The 7233-nt window shown below is 45.9% G+C and overlaps 1 protein-coding gene across 1 annotated transcript in view; it reads left to right on the top strand.

The window, feature by feature from the left end:
• The first annotated feature begins 263 nt into the window (after positions 1–263).
• The window catches only part of MAPRE2 (microtubule associated protein RP/EB family member 2), a 159409-nt gene continuing 152439 nt past the window's right edge, over positions 264–7233 (top strand). The window contains exon 1 of the mRNA XM_025886361.2: positions 264–412. The gene's annotated coding sequence lies outside the window, so the exon portion shown is untranslated. The remainder of the gene's footprint in view (positions 413–7233) is intronic.

Genomic DNA, 7233 nt, shown 5'->3' with positions numbered 1-7233 from the left:
AATTCTGGCTGTGACGTCGCCTTTTCAAGACCCCTCTTCGGAGCGGCGCCGGCCTCCTCTCTCTTGGGTGGGGCCCAACAGCCCAGCTCCTTTTGGCTGGCACTTTATTCCATGTCACCAACTCACTCTGGCTTCCAAGGGCCCTAACCCACGTGCCACCTTCCGACCATCCCGCCAACAGGTCACCTCGGACCAGCCCGGACGTGTCCTGGGCTGGGGTCTCCACCTGCCCTCCGCACCCTGGGGAAAGGGTGGTGCTGGCCCCGCTCTCCCGGGTGGACTAGCGGAGCCGCGTTGGTGGCAGACGGCGAGTCACGTGTGGCAGTGGGGGCGGAGCGCAGCCGGCCGGGTGGGTGGAGAAAACAAAGCCCCCAGCTGTCAGTAGAGGAAGGAGGCGACAGCGCCGGAGCAGGTGAGTCAAGTGCATTTAAAGCGGTACCGCCCTGGCGCACCCCGACACCTCCCGCCCTGGCGCAGTCCCTCCCAGGCCGAGCACTGGCCGCGCCTCCTCCCGCAGCCGGGGGACTGCAGTGTGCGGGTCGCGGAGCCGGCGGGACCCCGGGTCTCCGTGCCCGGCAAGAAGTTGTGCAGGGGTCGGCGCCGCGGCTCCGGGCTCCGCACCCGCCGCGTTCCCGCGGGCCTCACCTCTCCTTAGTAGCCCCAGCGCTGCGCACGGGGGGAGAGGGGAGGGAGTCGGACTGCCACGCTGGCAGAAGCAAAGTGGACTAGCTCTGGGGTGAGGGCCAGGGCTCTCCAGGACGGGGACACTTGGCGCTGGTGCAGAGGGGGTTTGGGGGTGCGCGCCCGACGCGCGCAGACCTGGAGGCGCGGGAGTTGGGGCGCTGGGACTGAGAACCGAGGGCTCTGGCAGCGGCCGCGCGCTTCGGGCAGACCAGGAAGTGCTGCGCGCTGGCGCTTGCCGTCAGGGGATCAAAGCCTGGACCCCCCGGGTGCTCGCCCTCCGGCGGAGACGAAGCCCACTGCTCCCCATTCCGACTCCGGCTCCAGCTGGTGCTCCTGACTCCCGGGACCTGGGAGCCAGGTCTGGGGAAAAAAGAGCGGGTTGTGATTCTGAACCCAAGGGGCTCTTCTGCAGAGAGCTCCCTGGGCGCAGGGCGAGGGCTACTCAGTGACTCCCCACTCTGCTTCCGTAGGAAATTCTTCAGTCCACCCTTAGAAGGGCTGCGCCAAAGCCCAGAAATCAAAAGGCTGGACGGAGGGGTGGGCACAGAAAGACCTTCCCCCCTAAATCTGGAGTGCTCCGTAATGCAGACTTTCAAATCCCGAAAGGGCGAGTGGATTTGGTCACGCCTTGAGTCACTCTGCGAGTCCCGTGCCAAGTGCCGCCCAGCGCAGAAGGCAGAGCTATCACCTCGGAGGAAGGGGCGCTGTAGCCATTTGATCAGGAGGAGCCTTTGTCTTAACCCCCAGTCCCCTTCTGCTAGTCTTCGCCGGGTCAGTAGCGCGTGGATTAATTAATATTCCGAACATTAGCCGTCCCTTCACCTCGGCACCAGCCAACACTGCTGTCCCCTCCCTACGGGTTTCTCCATCACTTGCTCACGTCCCCTCTTCCAAAATCGTGGAACGTGGGCCAGACCCGCTAAGTAAAAGGAGGTCACTAAACGAACTATAATGCAGTCACGTAAAATCAAGGGTTAAGTGTTCAAACCTGCACCCGCCCTCCCGCGAGGAGACGGAAGAACTTTCTTGATTAGCATAGTATCTACCCTGGGGCCGCGCTGCGAGGCGGCGGTTCGGTCCCAGCAGAGGTGAAGCGTGCAGTCGCATCTTGACTGTGCTTTGACGCAGCACCTGCTTCTAATCTGAGAGGACCCAAGGCTTGCAGCTTTGCCGATCAAGACTCTGTGGAATGAAACAGAACAGAGATCAAAAGGTAACAGAGAATAGCAACGTTTGAGATGCTTCTCTTGAGCACTAAACTTAGCTGTTTTTAGTAAGCTAAGAGGGGAGATGGTCCTTGTCTAGACAGTGTCCCTTCTAAAAATGTCCCCTTGCTTTGCTTCGCTAGCCTTCTTTGTGGCTGCCAAACTAAGTTATCAGGGGCCATGTGTCGGTAGATCTCCAAGACAGGTTGGGAGGCCACCAGGTAGTCATTAGTTAGGCGTAACTAGTAGGTTTCGCTTGCATGGGAAGAGTAGACGCTTCTCCAATACGAACCTTCCCAAGCTTTGCTGCCTATTAGAATTACCTGGGGAGCTTTGGAAAATCCTGATGTCCACATGTCATCCCAACTCATTTGAATCCAACTGTTTGGAGATGAGAGCCAAGCATCGGGTTTGTCATTTGTTTTATGAATCTGCAGGTAATTTTGCTGTGCAGCAAAGTTTGAGCACCGCTGACGCAAAAAAAAAAAAAAAGAAGAAGAAGAAAGAAAAAAAAGAAAAAAAAGTTCAGTGGCCAGCAGCTGCAAGAGATGCTAGACAAGATGCCAGTTTAACTACTTGGGCGGGTAGGGAAAAAGACACTGAAACTGGAGTGTTGCTGACGCCCTAGGGCGGGGGATTGTCATGCGGCAGCTTGGCTGGCGGTGACACCTGCCACATCATCTTTCACCCTCTCTTGCCTTAGGTCCGGTTCTTATTGGAGAGATCGAAGTTCTCTGTCATGCATGGTTTCCGCACGGTTGTTAAGGAGATGGGTAGAAACTTTCATTCCCATGATGACTCACGTGCACAGGCAGTGGGGAAACCCAGCAGAAACTAACTGGGAGCAGCCTGGTGAGTCAGCAGGCTGCAGTCCAAGGCGGAGCCCCGGGAATAGGAAGTAATTACATCCAGTAGCTTATTGACGCGCACTTTTCCACTCCTTTGAAAGCATATTTGAATATCTGATCAGGATATGTTTGCTTGTAGAAGCCGATCCCCTTTCCATCACACTATTCTACCAGCTGCATTATAATGCTCTCTCCTGTTAGAAGGGGAAACACAAAGCCAGCTAGACATCGTGTAATTTCCTTGGTAGGAGGCATATTAAAAAGAAAAAAAAAAACAGCTGGAGAGTGCTGCAGACTGGTTTGGGTTATTTCAATTATGTGAAGTAGAGAGGATGAATTTGTAGTACATAAATTTTGAACACAGAAAAGTCAAATACTGCTTGATTACACAGTCAGTAGTAGATTAAAGGATCCATTTAAATAGAAATGGTTATACCTAACATTTTGCAAGCAATTTTGTTTGCTACTAACCCACAATTTCTTGCTTTAAAAAACATTTCCTAAGGTATACATGACCCTAATAAGAGAACCTGTTTTAAAATGAATACAGATTATTAAATAAACTTTTCTTATTTTTATTACTATTAACTTCAATTTTTATACCTCTCCTCTCTTCAGTATTCTTTATATTACCACGACTCTCTCTACCATTGCCTGCATGCTTCCTTCCCCATTCGGTTTCTTTAAGAGGGAACAGCAGTGCCTGGCACACAGCAAGCCTTCAATATGGTCAGCTACAGAACTTTGTTTGAATCTCTCATAGCCCCTGTGTACCCTGCTTGGTCTTCTCTCCTAGGGGCCTTTGTGTCTGCAGCTCCCATAGCACAGAGCATAAGACCTTTCATGGTGTGGATGCTACTTGTTTATACTGAACATTATGAAAAGGTGGGGAGAACATTGGTAAGCAAAGCACCCTGAGTACATTCAGTTTTGTTATTTTCCAAGACAGACATTCTGAATATGGAGGAGCCGAAGGTCTGGTTCAGTTCTTAAGTGCTATAAAACGGTAGCTCATTGTTCATTTACAGTTTTACATATAACAGTTTGGCATTGTTTTTAGCATAAAATAATTCAGTTCAATCAATTTAACTAGTAATTGTTATACATAACTACACTCTCATGGATCGAAGATTCACTTCACAAATTTGTTCTCTGCCAATTATTATGAAAAAAAAACAAATATCCGCCTATATGGATGCCTAAACGAATTCATGAAGCTAGGAGAGTTATTTCAGAGCACAGGACAAATAACACGTTAATAGTTAAACAGCTTTTATTGTCATTGGCCTTCATTAAAAATAGCACAAGTATATTTAAGTAGCCAGCATATTTAAAAATGAGAAGTTGGTTGTGGTCTTTGACAGATGCCACCAAAAATAAATGTTAATAAGAATTTCCAAAGGCCAAAATGATGTAAATGAACCCATTCTCAGTTCTGGGTAGCTTCAAAGAGGCACTGGGGATGCACTTCTGAAATTCCCCTCCCTTTTTTGGAAGGTGTAAGTTATTGACGGCTGAAATGTAGTCTAGAAGACTGGGTCTAATCCAGATTAATCAGAAACTGTTCATCAGAGGATGGTGTAAACCTAGTTTTGTAGTATTTATAAGTAGGCGAAGAGAAGTAAGGTAGAGAGAAGGCGTGTCATCTTGATTTTAGAAACTCTTTTAAGTTTTTGAGAACAGACGAGAATCATCCGGGTTTTTTTTAACCTTAAATTTATACAGCCCTTTGGTCTTTTATTTTTTTAAGATTTATTTATTTATTTGAGAAAGCATGAGTGGGAGGAGCAGAGGGAGAGGGAGAGAGAATCTGAGACTCTGTGCTGAGTGCAGACCTCGAGGTGGAGCTCCATCTCGATCTCACGACCCTGAGATCATGACCTGAGCTGAAACCAAGAGTTGGAATCTTAAATGACTACACCACCAAGGAGACCCCCGCCCTTTGGTCTTATTAACATATCAGGGCCCAAACAGAACTAGGTGGATAGAATTACCATGTGCCAAAAAGCACAAGTCCAAAAATTAAATGACACTTCAAAGTGGCGAGAAACCTGGGGTGCTGACTCCTTGTCCAGTGTCTATTATGTCATGCAGGTATTTCTTGAATAGGGTTGGATATAATCTTGCTTGGAGGTTTTGGCTGGACAAGTTCAGTTCTAATTCTCTGCTCCCTCCTTAAAATAGGAGAAACTATTTACATACATCATGCTCTCACAAAGTTAATCAACCTTTGGACTTGGCCAGCATCCAAGAATCTAGCCATCATTAGCTTCTTATCCAGATAACCAAAGTAGGAAGTCTCAGAATCTTTGCCCAACTCATAGAAGCATAAACTCTCTTGTTTGAAGAGCCCTCACAGGTTCATCCCACCATCCAGCAAAAATGTAAATGCCCTGTACAGCATCTTTACTAAATAGTCCTTCAGTTTCTGCTTCGGGGTCTCCCTCACCTCACATTCCATCCACAGAGCATTCTTTGCAGCCTTCACTACTGAAGACCACAGAGAATAAAATCCTACACTCTTATATATTTACCTGCAACCCTCTTAAACACTTAAAGTGAATTTATTCTCCTGAATCAGGAAAATCTGGCTCTGGTATTTCAAATCTATTCATCGCACAAATTTTTTTGCTCCAAATTTGCAACCCTAAATTTCAAGAGGAGTCTTCAAAATTGTGATTTGTTACACCAGAGTTCTAGAATATGACTATTGGTCAATTTCCTCCCAGCAAATCTCATCATCTACATAGTTCAAAAATGACTACTGACACTAGGCTTGTGTTGGAGCCCATGGCTCCATCTGTTTTGGAGATCAGCAAACTATGGCCCACTGTCTGTTGTTGTCTGTCCTGTGAACCAAAACTGGTTTTTGTCTTTTTTTAATGGTGGAAAACATATCCAAAGAAGAACAATATTTTGGGATCCTTAGAAATTGTACAAAATGCCAACTGCAGCGTTCACAATGGTGTAATTGCACTGCACCCATACTTATTTACTTGGTTCTTGTCTATGGCTACTTGTGTGCTACACAAAGCCTAAAATATTTACTTACAATGTTTGCACACCCTTGATTTGTTCCCATTCAATATACTTCAGTTATAAATGAGAATTTGCTCACTTAAAGCCCTCGTCTTTTTTTGTTTTTTTCCCTTAAGGAAAGGGAAAATAATTTGTTTCCAAACATAGGTAAACTAATCGCTCAAGATAGTTTAGTTTAATAATTCCCTTTGGTGTGTATGTACTTTGCAAAAGCAGTACTTTTCTAAATAATACATGAATTTTTGTGATACGGTAAACTGTAAAACTTCTGAACCTTAACAGGCCCAAACAATGCAGTGCTAACTTACGTGGAGCTATGTCACTGTTTCCAGTGCCCCAGAAAATGCGAAAACACAGCCTTGTCAGCAAGCCCAGAGGGACACTTGCCTTAACTCTTTAGCAGTAGGAACTTCCTTTTTCTCTTTCCTAACCTGTGAGGGCAGGTTTGTTGTTGTTGTTGGTTGTTGCTTATTTGATTTAGTATATGAATATGTAATTTGAGGATTTATTCAGATTTGAGATTTTTTTTTAAGATGATTTATTTGAGAGCAACAGGGCGAGAGCACAAGCAAGCAAGAGGGTCAGAGGGAGAGGGGGAAGCAGACTCCCTGCTGAGCAGGGAGCTGGAGGGAGGGGGCTCCATCCCTGGCCCCCTGGGACCATGACCTGAGCCAAAGGCAGCTGCTTAACCGACTGAGCCACCCAGGTGCCCCAGATTTGAGATTTTCCATTGACTCTCACTTTATACACTTAAAACATGATGTGGAAACTTGCTGTTTTTGAAAATAGCACTACTCTTCTAAAGTATACATTTAATATCAATTGCTCACTACTTAATAAAGGGAGTGCTCATTAAATAATAAGCAGATTTTCACATAGTCACTTACATGACTAGAGGCTGGCAATATGCCATGGACAATTTAGTCTGCAATTTCCAAATTCAAAAACAGATCAGATTATGATCCAGAAATTCAAATTATTTGCCTTCTGCCCAAGGCTGGACAGATTACTATTAAGATTCTAGAAAGAATATTTGAAAGAACAATAACTACATTGATAGGAACTTGTCTTACCTTTTTAAGTGTGGCCTCATAAAGTTTCCTTAAGTTAAGAGAATTTCCTCTTTTCGATGACTTGTTAATGCCACCGACTGCAAATGAGTTTCACTTAGATTAATAGAGCAATTTTAAGGATTATATATAACTGGTCCTCTTCATCCCTTCCAAAATCAGCACACCTACAATTTAGAAACCAAAAATGGTGGTTGGGGTTCCTTTTTCACTAGATCAAACAATGCATTATAAATAATGTAAAGTTTGAGGTACCTGAGATCAGCTAAATAATTTCTAAAACAAAACCAAAAATATATATATAAGGGTATCTAACCCCATCCTGGGACCATTGGTAGCAATGGCATGTAGATATCTAACTACCAAGGTGACATAACCCCCTCTTGC

Source organism: Callorhinus ursinus, unplaced genomic scaffold (assembly GCF_003265705.2).
Source record: "Callorhinus ursinus isolate GAN/ISIS: 27379988/994484 unplaced genomic scaffold, GSC_fseal_2.0 scaffold11, whole genome shotgun sequence".
NCBI lineage: Eukaryota > Metazoa > Chordata > Mammalia > Carnivora > Otariidae > Callorhinus > Callorhinus ursinus.
This window is presented reverse-complemented; position numbering and strand designations above follow the sequence as displayed.